At 63.8% G+C, this 16,820-nt stretch overlaps 4 non-coding genes across 4 annotated transcripts; all 4 read left to right on the forward strand.

The window, feature by feature from the left end:
• Window positions 1–2,415: 2,415 nt before the first annotated feature.
• Window positions 2,416–2,534, forward strand: LOC142862806 (5S ribosomal RNA). The gene has a single exon (XR_012913837.1). It is a non-coding gene; the product is annotated as a 5S ribosomal RNA (ribosomal RNA).
• Window positions 2,535–6,072: 3,538 nt separating this feature from the next.
• Window positions 6,073–6,191, forward strand: LOC142862762 (5S ribosomal RNA). Its single transcript, XR_012913833.1, has one exon. It is a non-coding gene; the product is annotated as a 5S ribosomal RNA (ribosomal RNA).
• Window positions 6,192–9,727: 3,536 nt separating this feature from the next.
• On the forward strand, window positions 9,728–9,846 carry LOC142862773 (5S ribosomal RNA). The gene has a single exon (XR_012913834.1). It is a non-coding gene; the product is annotated as a 5S ribosomal RNA (ribosomal RNA).
• A 3,523-nt stretch (window positions 9,847–13,369) lies between these two features.
• On the forward strand, window positions 13,370–13,488 carry LOC142862928 (5S ribosomal RNA). Its single transcript, XR_012913849.1, has one exon. It is a non-coding gene; the product is annotated as a 5S ribosomal RNA (ribosomal RNA).
• Window positions 13,489–16,820: the final 3,332 nt, after the last annotated feature.

Consider the following 16,820-nt stretch of genomic DNA (forward strand, 5'->3'; position numbering starts at 1 on the left):
GCCCGGCCTGTCACCTGTCACCGTCCTCTGCCCCTGCCTGACACGCTCCTCCCCGCCCGGGCCGTCACCGTCCTCGGCCCCTGCCTGACGGGGCTCCTCCGTCGCCTGGGCCTTCCAAGGGCTTGGTGTGGACGCTGGTTCCAGGACGCCCTCCCAGGGACCCGGTAGCAGGGCGGCCGCAGCGTCTCGCGCCACCCAACCGTCCGCCGGCCGGCGGCCGGCGCTAAGTGGCCTGCGGGGGACGTGCCCCCACTGTGGGGCGGGCGCCCAGCCTGGTGTCTTCTCTGAGGCCCCGTGGCTGCTTTTCCCCCCCGCAAGGGGAGAGCCGCGGAGGTGGGGACCGCCTCCTCGTGGGGACGTACACCCAGCTCTCCACGTCGGATTCCGGGGCTCTCTGTCCTGCCAGAAGGCCCAGCTGGCCTGCGGGTCCTTAGAGTGGCAAAAACATCCGAAAACTGAGATTGAGGGTCCGGTGGTTGTCTGCACTTTTGTGCTGGGCACCCCAGGGAGGCCCGGGGGCTGGCTGGACAACGCGGTCTGCTGGGCACGGGGGGGGGTTTGGAGGAGCAACTGATGCCCTTTGCACTTTGGGTAGCAAGTGTCTGAGGTGTCTCTGAGCCCTGCGCCATGTCGGGGGGTGGGGTGGGGGGGTGGGAGGTCGGGGGGGGGGGTGTGGAGGAGCAGGAGGAGGAGGAGGTGGGAAGGGCCGTGGCCTGCAGTCGTGTTCCCGGGGTGGCTTCTTCCACAGGCTGCTTGGCCTGGGCTCCCTGCACCTGGGCCTTTGGAGGACTGGCCCTGTGCTTGCCAACGCTTCCCCTGCAGGGACCCAGAGCTGGGAGGTTGCATCTCTCAGCCCTGGGTCGGGCAGAGCCCCAGCGGGCCATGCCCACAACCTCTCTCAGCACGGGTCCCCCAGAAGGCTCCTTTGGGACCAGGATTCTCTTGCGGGTGACTCTTTAAGGTCTGGCCCCTGGATGGAGGGGCACCAGGAGTAGAGGAGCAGGAAGGGGAAGGGGGTGGCCATGCGAGGGGACACTTTCAGGCCAAGTCCCAGCTTCAGCCTGATCCTCCTGGGAACCCCGGGGTGTACGTCACACCTCCTGGTTGTCCCGCTCTGAGACAAGGGCTCTGAGACAAGGAGCCGGGCTTCGCATTCCCCCAGCAGCCAGTCGTGGGCTGAGGACACCTGGGGCGTTGGGAACTCCCTGGCTTCTCCTTGGCTTAACATCTGGAGCTGCTTGTGAATCGTGCCGCCACACACACCCGAGTGCAGGTGTCTTCTGCACAGACTGCGGGCCTCGCTCTTCTGAATGCCGCTAGCTCGCCACCCACCCACGGGTGAACCTGGTCAGGGTACTTTCTCTCGGGGGCAGACTCTGATCCTGGCGGGCTACCGGTGTTTCTGTTTGCTCGTTTCTTTCTTCCATTTCGGGAAAGGCTTCCTTACTGGGTGTGGAAATCTCCTATGCCTTTCCTCGCCTATTCTGTCAGCTTTAAAATTCTCTTTCAGTTGCCACCCTCACAGATGGATTAGGAAACTCTTTCCGGTGCACTCATTAGTGAAATGACCTCAATGAAGCTGGAATCCAATATCTAATCGCCGATTTTTAGCGAGTCCACACGCCAGGGTGGTCGGGGTCCAATGCAGCCCCGGCCAGGCCCAGGCCCCTTGGACTGGGCCACAGGAGGACACAGAGGAGGGTCCCGGCCCCCACGGTCGCGTTGCCGGCAGTTCTCCAAGGGCTTGGGCGTTTTCCAGAGGTAGGAGATGGAGGGGACTGATTTCTTCAGCGCCACACAAACCACGCCACCCCACCCATGGGACACATCCCTAGAGAGAGAGAGAGACGCCCCATACACTCGCTCCCCTCCCCCATGCGCTGTGCCCCAGCCCGGGCCCGGGGGAATAGGCGGCAGCCCACCCACAGGGTGGGGGGCGCAGCTGAAAGGGGTTGTCGGGGATGGCGGACCCTGCCTGGGGTCAAAGGGCGGGCGACCCGCGCGTGCGCAATCGGCGGCGGCGGCGGCGGCGGCCACGAGCTGGGGGTGGGCCAGGCGAGGAGAGGAAGGGGGCTGGAAGGTCTCCACCTTGGCGAGTCCAGCCGTGGAGGCGCATCTTGTGTGAGTGTGAGTGAGTGAGTGTGAGTGTGAGTGTGTGTGTGTGTGTGTGTGTGTGTGTGTGTATAGAGAGACAGCCCCCCACCCCGGCCCGCCGCTCCCTGCCCGCCCCGCCCCGCCCCGCCCCGCCCCGCCTGTCACCCCCGTCCCTCGGAGCCCGCCGGACCCGGCCGGTGAACTCAACAGGCCCGGCCCGGTGCGGGTCAGCGCCGGCGCGGGGCCTGGGGCGGGGGGAGGAGGCGGCGGGGAAGCGCAGAGAGGCTCGGCTTCTTGAGCGGGGCAGGGGCGCCCTCCGCCGTCTAGGGCCACACCACCCTGAACGCGCTCGATCTCGTCTGGTCTCGGAAGCTAAGCAGGGTCGGGCCTGGTTAGTACTTGGATGGGAGACCGCCTGGGAATACCGGGTGCCGTAGGCTTCTTCTTTTTTTTTTTTTTGTTTTGCCTCTTGTTCTGTCCCCTTTCTGGGAGCGAGTCGGCGGCCCGGGGTGGGGGTCACCCCCACCCTCAGCGCCCGCCGCGGTGCCTGGCGCCCCAGCCCGCACCGTGGGGCCTCCTCTTGTCCCAAGCCGCGACACCGCCGTCACGCGGCAGCATGCGTGGCTTCTGGACTGTCAGGTCTCAGACCAAAGGTCTGCTCTGTGGGAACCGACACGCTGGAGGAAACCTTGAGAGTCTGAGAGGGGAGGGAGTTCCAGAAGAAGGCCAGGATGTCATTTTGAGGGAGTATGTGACCAGAACTCGTCCCGTTGCTTTTGGGGTTCTATGGGCTACACGTAGGAATCTTTGGTGGTGGCACCTGATGTTGGGGGATCCGGAGTCACACCCAGACCTGCTCCACAGGCCTCCTTTTACTTTTCTCTTCGGATTCATTATGTTTAAAAAGTGTCTCTTATCTCTATGATTGCATTTTCTTTTCTCTCTCTTTTCAAGCAGATGATGGGAGTCCAAGTATTAAGGTGACATGTGTTGCCCGTGCCCCCCTCCCCCCTGTGTTCTTATTCATTTACCTCTGATGTTGTTCCAGCGTATTGTGGGGGTACCAATGTTAAGGTCGGGTACGTTGCCCTCTCCCAGCCTCCCCCCTCGGGTCAGAGCCTCAAGTGCGCCCATCCCCCAGTCGGTGCGCACCCACCCCGTTCCTAATGGAGGTGTATGCCCATCCCCTCCCCCCACCCGCCCGACACCCACCCGATGAAGGTGATTCCTCTGTGTCCACTTAGGTGTCCATCGGTTCGTACCCATTTGCTGGTGAGCGCGAGCACGTGGTGCTCGTGTGTCCATTCTTGGGCTACCTGGCTTACTGGAACGGGTTCCAGCTCTGGCCAGGAGAACCACGAGAGGTGCCCTCTCACCGCTGCTCCTCCTAGCTGAATAGCACTCCGTGGTGTCCACGCGCCACATTTCATTTACGCACTCGTGGGTCGATGGGCACTCGGGTCGCTTCCAGGTCTTTGCGATTGTGACTTGTGCCCTGACTCTAACCCTAACCCTTACCCAGCCCGTCTCCTCCTCGGCCCCTGCCTGACTGACTCCTTCCCGCCCGGCCTGTCACCTGTCACCGTCCTCTGCCCCTGCCTGACACGCTCCTCCCCGCCCGGGCCGTCACCGTCCTCGGCCCCTGCCTGACGGGGCTCCTCCGTCGCCTGGGCCTTCCAAGGGCTTGGTGTGGACGCTGGTTCCAGGACGCCCTCCCAGGGACCCGGTAGCAGGGCGGCCGCAGCGTCTCGCGCCACCCAACCGTCCGCCGGCCGGCGGCCGGTGCTAAGTGGCCTGCGGGGGACGTGCCCCCACTGTGGGGCGGGCGCCCAGCCTGGTGTCTTCTCTGAGGCCCCGTGGCTGCTTTTCCCCCCCGCAAGGGGAGAGCCGCGGAGGTGGGGACCGCCTCCTCGTGGGGACGTACACCCAGCTCTCCACGTCGGATTCCGGGGCTCTCTGTCCTGCCAGAAGGCCCAGCTGGCCTGCGGGTCCTTAGAGTGGCAAAAACATCCGAAAACTGAGATTGAGGGTCCGGTGGTTGTCTGCACTTTTGTGCTGGGCACCCCAGGGAGGCCCGGGGGCTGGCTGGACAACGCGGTCTGCTGGGCAGGGGGGGGGTTTGGAGGAGCAACTGATGCCCTTTGCACTTTGGGTAGCAAGTGTCTGAGGTGTCTCTGAGCCCTGCGCCATGTCGGGGGGTGGGGTGGGGGGGTGGGAGGTCGGGGGGGGGTGGAGGAGCAGGAGGAGGAGGAGGAGGAGGTGGGAAGGGCCGTGGCCTGCAGTCGTGTTCCCGGGGTGGCTTCTTCCACAGGCTGCTTGGCCTGGGCTCCCTGCACCTGGGCCTTTGGAGGACTGGCCCTGTGCTTGCCAACGCTTCCCCTGCAGGGACCCAGAGCTGGGAGGTTGCATCTCTCAGCCCTGGGTCGGGCAGAGCCCCAGCGGGCCATGCCCACAACCTCTCTCAGCACGGGTCCCCCAGAAGGCTCCTTTGGGACCAGGATTCTCTTGCGGGTGACTCTTTAAGGTCTGGCCCCTGGATGGAGGGGCACCAGGAGTAGAGGAGCAGGAAGGGGAAGGGGGTGGCCATGCGAGGGGACACTTTCAGGCCAAGTCCCAGCTTCAGCCTGATCCTCCTGGGAACCCCGGGGTGTACGTCACACCTCCTGGTTGTCCCGCTCTGAGACAAGGGCTCTGAGACAAGGAGCCGGGCTTCGCATTCCCCCAGCAGCCAGTCGTGGGCTGAGGACACCTGGGGCGTTGGGAACTCCCTGGCTTCTCCTTGGCTTAACATCTGGAGCTGCTTGTGAATCGTGCCGCCACACACACCCGAGTGCAGGTGTCTTCTGCACAGACTGCGGGCCTCGCTCTTCTGAATGCCGCTAGCTCGCCACCCACCCACGGGTGAACCTGGTCAGGGTACTTTCTCTCGGGGGCAGACTCTGATCCTGGCGGGCTACCGGTGTTTCTGTTTGCTCGTTTCTTTCTTCCATTTCGGGAAAGGCTTCCTTACTGGGTGTGGAAATCTCCTATGCCTTTCCTCGCCTATTCTGTCAGCTTTAAAATTCTCTTTCAGTTGCCACCCTCACAGATGGATTAGGAAACTCTTTCCGGTGCACTCATTAGTGAAATGACCTCAATGAAGCTGGAATCCAATATCTAATCGCCGATTTTTAGCGAGTCCACACGCCAGGGTGGTCGGGGTCCAATGCAGCCCCGGCCAGGCCCAGGCCCCTTGGACTGGGCCACAGGAGGACACAGAGGAGGGTCCCGGCCCCCACGGTCGCGTTGCCGGCAGTTCTCCAAGGGCTTGGGCGTTTTCCAGAGGTAGGAGATGGAGGGGACTGATTTCTTCAGCGCCCCACAAACCACGCCACCCCACCCATGGGACACATCCCTAGAGAGAGAGAGAGACGCCCCATACACTCGCTCCCCTCCCCCATGCGCTGTGCCCCAGCCCGGGCCCGGGGGAATAGGCGGCAGCCCACCCACAGGGTGGGGGGCGCAGCTGAAAGGGGTTGTCGGGGATGGCGGACCCTGCCTGGGGTCAAAGGGCGGGCGACCCGCGCGTGCGCAATCGGCGGCGGCGGCGGCGGCGGCCACGAGCTGGGGGTGGGCCAGGCGAGGAGAGGAAGGGGGCTGGAAGGTCTCCACCTTGGCGAGTCCAGCCGTGGAGGCGCATCTTGTGTGAGTGTGAGTGAGTGAGTGTGAGTTTGAGTGTGTGTGTGTGTGTGTGTGTGTGTGTGTGTAGAGAGAGACAGCCCCCCACCCCGGCCCGCCGCTCCCTGCCCGCCCCGCCCCGCCCCGCCCCGCCCCGCCTGTCACCCCCGTCCCTCGGAGCCCGCCGGACCCGGCCGGTGAACTCAACAGGCCCGGCCCGGTGCGGGTCAGCGCCGGCGCGGGGCCTGGGGCGGGGGGAGGAGGCGGCGGGGAAGCGCAGAGAGGCTCGGCTTCTTGAGCGGGGCAGGGGCGCCCTCCGCCGTCTAGGGCCACACCACCCTGAACGCGCCCGATCTCGTCTGGTCTCGGAAGCTAAGCAGGGTCGGGCCTGGTTAGTACTTGGATGGGAGACCGCCTGGGAATACCGGGTGCCGTAGGCTTCTTCTTTTTTTTTGTTTTGTTTTGCCTCTTGTTCTGTCCCCTTTCTGGGAGCGAGTCGGCGGCCCGGGGTGGGGTCACCCCCACCCTCAGCGCCCGCCGCGGTGCCTGGCGCCCCAGCCCGCACCGTGGGGCCTCCTCTTGTCCCAAGCCGCGACACCGCCGTCACGCGGCAGCATGCGTGGCTTCTGGACTGTCAGGTCTCAGACCAAAGGTCTGCTCTGTGGGAACCGACACGCTGGAGGAAACCTTGAGAGTCTGAGAGGGGAGGGAGTTCCAGAAGAAGGCCAGGATGTCATTTTGAGGGAGTATGTGACCAGAACTCGTCCCGTTGCTTTTGGGGTTCTATGGGCTACACGTAGGAATCTTTGGTGGTGGCACCTGATGTTGGGGGATCCGGAGTCACACCCAGACCTGCTCCACAGGCCTCCTTTTACTTTTCTCTTCGGATTCATTATGTTTAAAAAGTGTCTCTTATCTCTATGATTGCATTTTCTTTTCTCTCTCTTTTCAAGCAGATGATGGGAGTCCAAGTATTAAGGTGACATGTGTTGCCCGTGCCCCCCTCCCCCCTGTGTTCTTATTCATTTACCTCTGATGTTGTTCCAGCGTATTGTGGGGGTACCAATGTTAAGGTCGGGTACGTTGCCCTCTCCCAGCCTCCCCCCTCGGGTCAGAGCCTCAAGTGCGCCCATCCCCCAGTCGGTGCGCACCCACCCCGTTCCTAATGGAGGTGTATGCCCATCCCCTCCCCCCACCCGCCCGACACCCACCCGATGAAGGTGATTCCTCTGTGTCCACTTAGGTGTCCATCGGTTCGTACCCATTTGCTGGTGAGCGCGAGCACGTGGTGCTCGTGTGTCCATTCTTGGGCTACCTGGCTTACTGGAACGGGTTCCAGCTCTGGCCAGGAGAACCACGAGAGGTGCCCTCTCACCGCTGCTCCTCCTAGCTGAATAGCACTCCGTGGTGTCCACGCGCCACATTTCATTTACGCACTCGTGGGTCGATGGGCACTCGGGTCGCTTCCAGGTCTTTGCGATTGTGACTTGTGCCCTGACTCTAACCCTAACCCTTACCCAGCCCGTCTCCTCCTCGGCCCCTGCCTGACTGACTCCTTCCCGCCCGGCCTGTCACCTGTCACCGTCCTCTGCCCCTGCCTGACACGCTCCTCCCCGCCCGGGCCGTCACCGTCCTCGGCCCCTGCCTGACGGGGCTCCTCCGTCGCCTGGGCCTTCCAAGGGCTTGGTGTGGACGCTGGTTCCAGGACGCCCTCCCAGGGACCCGGTAGCAGGGCGGCCGCAGCGTCTCGCGCCACCCAACCGTCCGCCGGCCGGCGGCCGGCGCTAAGTGGCCTGCGGGGGACGTGCCCCCACTGTGGGGCGGGCGCCCAGCCTGGTGTCTTCTCTGAGGCCCCGTGGCTGCTTTTCCCCCCCGCAAGGGGAGAGCCGCGGAGGTGGGGACCGCCTCCTCGTGGGGACGTACACCCAGCTCTCCACGTCGGATTCCGGGGCTCTCTGTCCTGCCAGAAGGCCCAGCTGGCCTGCGGGTCCTTAGAGTGGCAAAAACATCCGAAAACTGAGATTGAGGGTCCGGTGGTTGTCTGCACTTTTGTGCTGGGCACCCCAGGGAGGCCCGGGGGCTGGCTGGACAACGCGGTCTGCTGGGCACGGGGGGGGGTTTGGAGGAGCAACTGATGCCCTTTGCACTTTGGGTAGCAAGTGTCTGAGGTGTCTCTGAGCCCTGCGCCATGTCGGGGGGTGGGGTGGGGGGGTGGGAGGTCGGGGGGGGGTGTGGAGGAGCAGGAGGAGGAGGAGGAGGAGGTGGGAAGGGCCGTGGCCTGCAGTCGTGTTCCCGGGGTGGCTTCTTCCACAGGCTGCTTGGCCTGGGCTCCCTGCACCTGGGCCTTTGGAGGACTGGCCCTGTGCTTGCCAACGCTTCCCCTGCAGGGACCCAGAGCTGGGAGGTTGCATCTCTCAGCCCTGGGTCGGGCAGAGCCCCAGCGGGCCATGCCCACAACCTCTCTCAGCACGGGTCCCCCAGAAGGCTCCTTTGGGACCAGGATTCTCTTGCGGGTGACTCTTTAAGGTCTGGCCCCTGGATGGAGGGGCACCAGGAGTAGAGGAGCAGGAAGGGGAAGGGGGTGGCCATGCGAGGGGACACTTTCAGGCCAAGTCCCAGCTTCAGCCTGATCCTCCTGGGAACCCCGGGGTGTACGTCACACCTCCTGGTTGTCCCGCTCTGAGACAAGGGCTCTGAGACAAGGAGCCGGGCTTCGCATTCCCCCAGCAGCCAGTCGTGGGCTGAGGACACCTGGGGCGTTGGGAACTCCCTGGCTTCTCCTTGGCTTAACATCTGGAGCTGCTTGTGAATCGTGCCGCCACACACACCCGAGTGCAGGTGTCTTCTGCACAGACTGCGGGCCTCGCTCTTCTGAATGCCGCTAGCTCGCCACCCACCCACGGGTGAACCTGGTCAGGGTACTTTCTCTCGGGGGCAGACTCTGATCCTGGCGGGCTACCGGTGTTTCTGTTTGCTCGTTTCTTTCTTCCATTTCGGGAAAGGCTTCCTTACTGGGTGTGGAAATCTCCTATGCCTTTCCTCGCCTATTCTGTCAGCTTTAAAATTCTCTTTCAGTTGCCACCCTCACAGATGGATTAGGAAACTCTTTCCGGTGCACTCATTAGTGAAATGACCTCAATGAAGCTGGAATCCAATATCTAATCGCCGATTTTTAGCGAGTCCACACGCCAGGGTGGTCGGGGTCCAATGCAGCCCCGGCCAGGCCCAGGCCCCTTGGACTGGGCCACAGGAGGACACAGAGGAGGGTCCCGGCCCCCACGGTCGCGTTGCCGGCAGTTCTCCAAGGGCTTGGGCGTTTTCCAGAGGTAGGAGATGGAGGGGACTGATTTCTTCAGCGCCCCACAAACCACGCCACCCCACCCATGGGACACATCCCTAGAGAGAGAGAGAGACGCCCCATACACTCGCTCCCCTCCCCCATGCGCTGTGCCCCAGCCCGGGCCCGGGGGAATAGGCGGCAGCCCACCCACAGGGTGGGGGGCGCAGCTGAAAGGGGTTGTCGGGGATGGCGGACCCTGCCTGGGGTCAAAGGGCGGGCGACCCGCGCGTGCGCAATCGGCGGCGGCGGCGGCGGCGGCCACGAGCTGGGGGTGGGCCAGGCGAGGAGAGGAAGGGGGCTGGAAGGTCTCCACCTTGGCGAGTCCAGCCGTGGAGGCGCATCTTGTGTGAGTGTGAGTGAGTGAGTGTGAGTGTGAGTGTGTGTGTGTGTGTGTGTGTGTGTGTATAGAGAGACAGCCCCCCACCCCGGCCCGCCGCTCCCTGCCCGCCCCGCCCCGCCCCGCCCCGCCCCGCCTGTCACCCCCGTCCCTCGGAGCCCGCCGGACCCGGCCGGTGAACTCAACAGGCCCGGCCCGGTGCGGGTCAGCGCCGGCGCGGGGCCTGGGGCGGGGGGAGGAGGCGGCGGGGAAGCGCAGAGAGGCTCGGCTTCTTGAGCGGGGCAGGGGCGCCCTCCGCCGTCTAGGGCCACACCACCCTGAACGCGCCCGATCTCGTCTGGTCTCGGAAGCTAAGCAGGGTCGGGCCTGGTTAGTACTTGGATGGGAGACCGCCTGGGAATACCGGGTGCCGTAGGCTTCTTCTTTTTTTTTTTTTTGTTTTGCCTCTTGTTCTGTCCCCTTTCTGGGAGCGAGTCGGCGGCCCGGGGTGGGGGTCACCCCCACCCTCAGCGCCCGCCGCGGTGCCTGGCGCCCCAGCCCGCACCGTGGGGCCTCCTCTTGTCCCAAGCCGCGACACCGCCGTCACGCGGCAGCATGCGTGGCTTCTGGACTGTCAGGTCTCAGACCAAAGGTCTGCTCTGTGGGAACCGACACGCTGGAGGAAACCTTGAGAGTCTGAGAGGGGAGGGAGTTCCAGAAGAAGGCCAGGATGTCATTTTGAGGGAGTATGTGACCAGAACTCGTCCCGTTGCTTTTGGGGTTCTATGGGCTACACGTAGGAATCTTTGGTGGTGGCACCTGATGTTGGGGGATCCGGAGTCACACCCAGACCTGCTCCACAGGCCTCCTTTTACTTTTCTCTTCGGATTCATTATGTTTAAAAAGTGTCTCTTATCTCTATGATTGCATTTTCTTTTCTCTCTCTTTTCAAGCAGATGATGGGAGTCCAAGTATTAAGGTGACATGTGTTGCCCGTGCCCCCCTCCCCCCTGTGTTCTTATTCATTTACCTCTGATGTTGTTCCAGCGTATTGTGGGGGTACCAATGTTAAGGTCGGGTACGTTGCCCTCTCCCAGCCTCCCCCCTCGGGTCAGAGCCTCAAGTGCGCCCATCCCCCAGTCGGTGCGCACCCACCCCGTTCCTAATGGAGGTGTATGCCCATCCCCTCCCCCCACCCGCCCGACACCCACCCGATGAAGGTGATTCCTCTGTGTCCACTTAGGTGTCCATCGGTTCGTACCCATTTGCTGGTGAGCGCGAGCACGTGGTGCTCGTGTGTCCATTCTTGGGCTACCTGGCTTACTGGAACGGGTTCCAGCTCTGGCCAGGAGAACCACGAGAGGTGCCCTCTCACCGCTGCTCCTCCTAGCTGAATAGCACTCCGTGGTGTCCACGCGCCACATTTCATTTACGCACTCGTGGGTCGATGGGCACTCGGGTCGCTTCCAGGTCTTTGCGATTGTGACTTGTGCCCTGACTCTAACCCTAACCCTTACCCAGCCCGTCTCCTCCTCGGCCCCTGCCTGACTGACTCCTTCCCGCCCGGCCTGTCACCTGTCACCGTCCTCTGCCCCTGCCTGACACGCTCCTCCCCGCCCGGGCCGTCACCGTCCTCGGCCCCTGCCTGACGGGGCTCCTCCGTCGCCTGGGCCTTCCAAGGGCTTGGTGTGGACGCTGGTTCCAGGACGCCCTCCCAGGGACCCGGTAGCAGGGCGGCCGCAGCGTCTCGCGCCACCCAACCGTCCGCCGGCCGGCGGCCGGCGCTAAGTGGCCTGCGGGGGACGTGCCCCCACTGTGGGGCGGGCGCCCAGCCTGGTGTCTTCTCTGAGGCCCCGTGGCTGCTTTTCCCCCCCGCAAGGGGAGAGCCGCGGAGGTGGGGACCGCCTCCTCGTGGGGACGTACACCCAGCTCTCCACGTCGGATTCCGGGGCTCTCTGTCCTGCCAGAAGGCCCAGCTGGCCTGCGGGTCCTTAGAGTGGCAAAAACATCCGAAAACTGAGATTGAGGGTCCGGTGGTTGTCTGCACTTTTGTGCTGGGCACCCCAGGGAGGCCCGGGGGCTGGCTGGACAACGCGGTCTGCTGGGCACGGGGGGGGGTTTGGAGGAGCAACTGATGCCCTTTGCACTTTGGGTAGCAAGTGTCTGAGGTGTCTCTGAGCCCTGCGCCATGTCGGGGGGTGGGGTGGGGGGGTGGGAGGTCGGGGGGGGGTGTGGAGGAGCAGGAGGAGGAGGAGGAGGAGGTGGGAAGGGCCGTGGCCTGCAGTCGTGTTCCCGGGGTGGCTTCTTCCACAGGCTGCTTGGCCTGGGCTCCCTGCACCTGGGCCTTTGGAGGACTGGCCCTGTGCTTGCCAACGCTTCCCCTGCAGGGACCCAGAGCTGGGAGGTTGCATCTCTCAGCCCTGGGTCGGGCAGAGCCCCAGCGGGCCATGCCCACAACCTCTCTCAGCACGGGTCCCCCAGAAGGCTCCTTTGGGACCAGGATTCTCTTGCGGGTGACTCTTTAAGGTCTGGCCCCTGGATGGAGGGGCACCAGGAGTAGAGGAGCAGGAAGGGGAAGGGGGTGGCCATGCGAGGGGACACTTTCAGGCCAAGTCCCAGCTTCAGCCTGATCCTCCTGGGAACCCCGGGGTGTACGTCACACCTCCTGGTTGTCCCGCTCTGAGACAAGGGCTCTGAGACAAGGAGCCGGGCTTCGCATTCCCCCAGCAGCCAGTCGTGGGCTGAGGACACCTGGGGCGTTGGGAACTCCCTGGCTTCTCCTTGGCTTAACATCTGGAGCTGCTTGTGAATCGTGCCGCCACACACACCCGAGTGCAGGTGTCTTCTGCACAGACTGCGGGCCTCGCTCTTCTGAATGCCGCTAGCTCGCCACCCACCCACGGGTGAACCTGGTCAGGGTACTTTCTCTCGGGGGCAGACTCTGATCCTGGCGGGCTACCGGTGTTTCTGTTTGCTCGTTTCTTTCTTCCATTTCGGGAAAGGCTTCCTTACTGGGTGTGGAAATCTCCTATGCCTTTCCTCGCCTATTCTGTCAGCTTTAAAATTCTCTTTCAGTTGCCACCCTCACAGATGGATTAGGAAACTCTTTCCGGTGCACTCATTAGTGAAATGACCTCAATGAAGCTGGAATCCAATATCTAATCGCCGATTTTTAGCGAGTCCACACGCCAGGGTGGTCGGGGTCCAATGCAGCCCCGGCCAGGCCCAGGCCCCTTGGACTGGGCCACAGGAGGACACAGAGGAGGGTCCCGGCCCCCACGGTCGCGTTGCCGGCAGTTCTCCAAGGGCTTGGGCGTTTTCCAGAGGTAGGAGATGGAGGGGACTGATTTCTTCAGCGCCCCACAAACCACGCCACCCCACCCATGGGACACATCCCTAGAGAGAGAGAGAGACGCCCCATACACTCGCTCCCCTCCCCCATGCGCTGTGCCCCAGCCCGGGCCCGGGGGAATAGGCGGCAGCCCACCCACAGGGTGGGGGGCGCAGCTGAAAGGGGTTGTCGGGGATGGCGGCCCCTGCCTGGGGTCAAAGGGCGGGCGACCCGCGCGTGCGCAATCGGCGGCGGCGGCGGCGGCGGCGGCGGCCACGAGCTGGGGGTGGGCCAGGCGAGGAGAGGAAGGGGGCTGGAAGGTCTCCACCTTGGCGAGTCCAGCCGTGGAGGCGCATCTTGTGTGAGTGTGAGTGAGTGAGTGTGAGTGTGAGTGTGTGTGTGTGTGTGTGTGTGTGTGTGTGTATAGAGAGACAGCCCCCCACCCCGGCCCGCCGCTCCCTGCCCGCCCCGCCCCGCCCCGCCCCGCCTGTCACCCCCGTCCCTCGGAGCCCGCCGGACCCGGCCGGTGAACTCAACAGGCCCGGCCCGGTGCGGGTCAGCGCCGGCGCGGGGCCTGGGGCGGGGGGAGGAGGCGGCGGGGAAGCGCAGAGAGGCTCGGCTTCTTGAGCGGGGCAGGGGCCACACCACCCTGAACGCGCCCGATCTCGTCTGGTCTCGGAAGCTAAGCAGGGTCGGGCCTGGTTAGTACTTGGATGGGAGACCGCCTGGGAATACCGGGTGCCGTAGGCTTCTTCTTTTTTTTTGTTTTGTTTTGCCTCTTGTTCTGTCCCCTTTCTGGGAGCGAGTCGGCGGCCCGGGGTGGGGGTCACCCCCACCCTCAGCGCCCGCCGCGGTGCCTGGCGCCCCAGCCCGCACCGTGGGGCCTCCTCTTGTCCCAAGCCGCGACACCGCCGTCACGCGGCAGCATGCGTGGCTTCTGGACTGTCAGGTCTCAGACCAAAGGTCTGCTCTGTGGGAACCGACACGCTGGAGGAAACCTTGAGAGTCTGAGAGGGGAGGGAGTTCCAGAAGAAGGCCAGGATGTCATTTTGAGGGAGTATGTGACCAGAACTCGTCCCGTTGCTTTTGGGGTTCTATGGGCTACACGTAGGAATCTTTGGTGGTGGCACCTGATGTTGGGGGATCCGGAGTCACACCCAGACCTGCTCCACAGGCCTCCTTTTACTTTTCTCTTCGGATTCATTATGTTTAAAAAGTGTCTCTTATCTCTATGATTGCATTTTCTTTTCTCTCTCTTTTCAAGCAGATGATGGGAGTCCAAGTATTAAGGTGACATGTGTTGCCCGTGCCCCCCTCCCCCCTGTGTTCTTATTCATTTACCTCTGATGTTGTTCCAGCGTATTGTGGGGGTACCAATGTTAAGGTCGGGTACGTTGCCCTCTCCCAGCCTCTCCCCTCGGGTCAGAGCCTCAAGTGCGCCCATCCCCCAGTCGGTGCGCACCCACCCCGTTCCTAATGGAGGTGTATGCCCATCCCCTCCCCCCACCCGCCCGACACCCACCCGATGAAGGTGATTCCTCTGTGTCCACTTAGGTGTCCATCGGTTCGTACCCATTTGCTGGTGAGCGCGAGCACGTGGTGCTCGTGTGTCCATTCTTGGGCTACCTGGCTTACTGGAACGGGTTCCAGCTCTGGCCAGGAGAACCACGAGAGGTGCCCTCTCACCGCTGCTCCTCCTAGCTGAATAGCACTCCGTGGTGTCCACGCGCCACATTTCATTTACGCACTCGTGGGTCGATGGGCACTCGGGTCGCTTCCAGGTCTTTGCGATTGTGACTTGTGCCCTGACTCTAACCCTAACCCTTACCCAGCCCGTCTCCTCCTCGGCCCCTGCCTGACTGACTCCTTCCCGCCCGGCCTGTCACCTGTCACCGTCCTCTGCCCCTGCCTGACACGCTCCTCCCCGCCCGGGCCGTCACCGTCCTCGGCCCCTGCCTGACGGGGCTCCTCCGTCGCCTGGGCCTTCCAAGGGCTTGGTGTGGACGCTGGTTCCAGGACGCCCTCCCAGGAACCCGGTAGCAGGGCGGCCGCAGCGTCTCGCGCCACCCAACCGTCCGCCGGCCGGCGGCCGGCGCTAAGTGGCCTGCGGGGGACGTGCCCCCACTGTGGGGCGGGCGCCCAGCCTGGTGTCTTCTCTGAGGCCCCGTGGCTGCTTTTCCCCCCCGCAAGGGGAGAGCCGCGGAGGTGGGGACCGCCTCCTCGTGGGGACGTACACCCAGCTCTCCACGTCGGATTCCGGGGCTCTCTGTCCTGCCAGAAGGCCCAGCTGGCCTGCGGGTCCTTAGAGTGGCAAAAACATCCGAAAACTGAGATTGAGGGTCCGGTGGTTGTCTGCACTTTTGTGCTGGGCACCCCAGGGAGGCCCGGGGGCTGGCTGGACAACGCGGTCTGCTGGGCAGGGGGGGAGTTTGGAGGAGCAACTGATGCCCTTTGCACTTTGGGTAGCAAGTGTCTGAGGTGTCTCTGAGCCCTGCGCCATGTCGGGGGGTGGGGTGGGGGGGTGGGAGGTCGGGGGGGGGTGGAGGAGCAGGAGGAGGAGGAGGAGGAGGTGGGAAGGGCCGTGGCCTGCAGTCGTGTTCCCGGGGTGGCTTCTTCCACAGGCTGCTTGGCCTGGGCTCCCTGCACCTGGGCCTTTGGAGGACTGGCCCTGTGCTTGCCAACGCTTCCCCTGCAGGGACCCAGAGCTGGGAGGTTGCATCTCTCAGCCCTGGGTCGGGCAGAGCCCCAGCGGGCCATGCCCACAACCTCTCTCAGCACGGGTCCCCCAGAAGGCTCCTTTGGGACCAGGATTCTCTTGCGGGTGACTCTTTAAGGTCTGGCCCCTGGATGGAGGGGCACCAGGAGTAGAGGAGCAGGAAGGGGAAGGGGGTGGCCATGCGAGGGGACACTTTCAGGCCAAGTCCCAGCTTCAGCCTGATCCTCCTGGGAACCCCGGGGTGTACGTCACACCTCCTGGTTGTCCCGCTCTGAGACAAGGGCTCTGAGACAAGGAGCCGGGCTTCGCATTCCCCCAGCAGCCAGTCGTGGGCTGAGGACACCTGGGGCGTTGGGAACTCCCTGGCTTCTCCTTGGCTTAACATCTGGAGCTGCTTGTGAATCGTGCCGCCACACACACCCGAGTGCAGGTGTCTTCTGCACAGACTGCGGGCCTCGCTCTTCTGAATGCCGCTAGCTCGCCACCCACCCACGGGTGAACCTGGTCAGGGTACTTTCTCTCGGGGGCAGACTCTGATCCTGGCGGGCTACCGGTGTTTCTGTTTGCTCGTTTCTTTCTTCCATTTCGGGAAAGGCTTCCTTACTGGGTGTGGAAATCTCCTATGCCTTTCCTCGCCTATTCTGTCAGCTTTAAAATTCTCTTTCAGTTGCCACCCTCACAGATGGATTAGGAAACTCTTTCCGGTGCACTCATTAGTGAAATGACCTCAATGAAGCTGGAATCCAATATCTAATCGCCGATTTTTAGCGAGTCCACACGCCAGGGTGGTCGGGGTCCAATGCAGCCCCGGCCAGGCCCAGGCCCCTTGGACTGGGCCACAGGAGGACACAGAGGAGGGTCCCGGCCCCCACGGTCGCGTTGCCGGCAGTTCTCCAAGGGCTTGGGCGTTTTCCAGAGGTAGGAGATGGAGGGGACTGATTTCTTCAGCGCCCCACAAACCACGCCACCCCACCCATGGGACACATCCCTAGAGAGAGAGAGAGACGCCCCATACACTCGCTCCCCTCCCCCATGCGCTGTGCCCCAGCCCGGGCCCGGGGGAATAGGCGGCAGCCCACCCACAGGGTGGGGGGCGCAGCTGAAAGGGGTTGTCGGGGATGGCGGCCCCTGCCTGGGGTCAAAGGGCGGGCGACCCGCGCGTGCGCAATCGGCGGCGGCGGCGGCGGCGGCGGCGGCCACGAGCTGGGGGTGGGCCAGGCGAGGAGAGGAAGGGGGCTGGAAGGTCTCCACCTTGGCGAGTCCAGCCGTGGAGGCGCATCTTGTGTGAGTGTGAGTGAGTGAGTGTGAGTGTGAGTGTGTGTGTGTGTGTGTGTGTGTGTGTGTGTATAGAGAGACAGCCCCCCAC

This window comes from Microcebus murinus, chromosome 20 (assembly GCF_040939455.1).
Source record: "Microcebus murinus isolate Inina chromosome 20, M.murinus_Inina_mat1.0, whole genome shotgun sequence".
NCBI lineage: Eukaryota > Metazoa > Chordata > Mammalia > Primates > Cheirogaleidae > Microcebus > Microcebus murinus.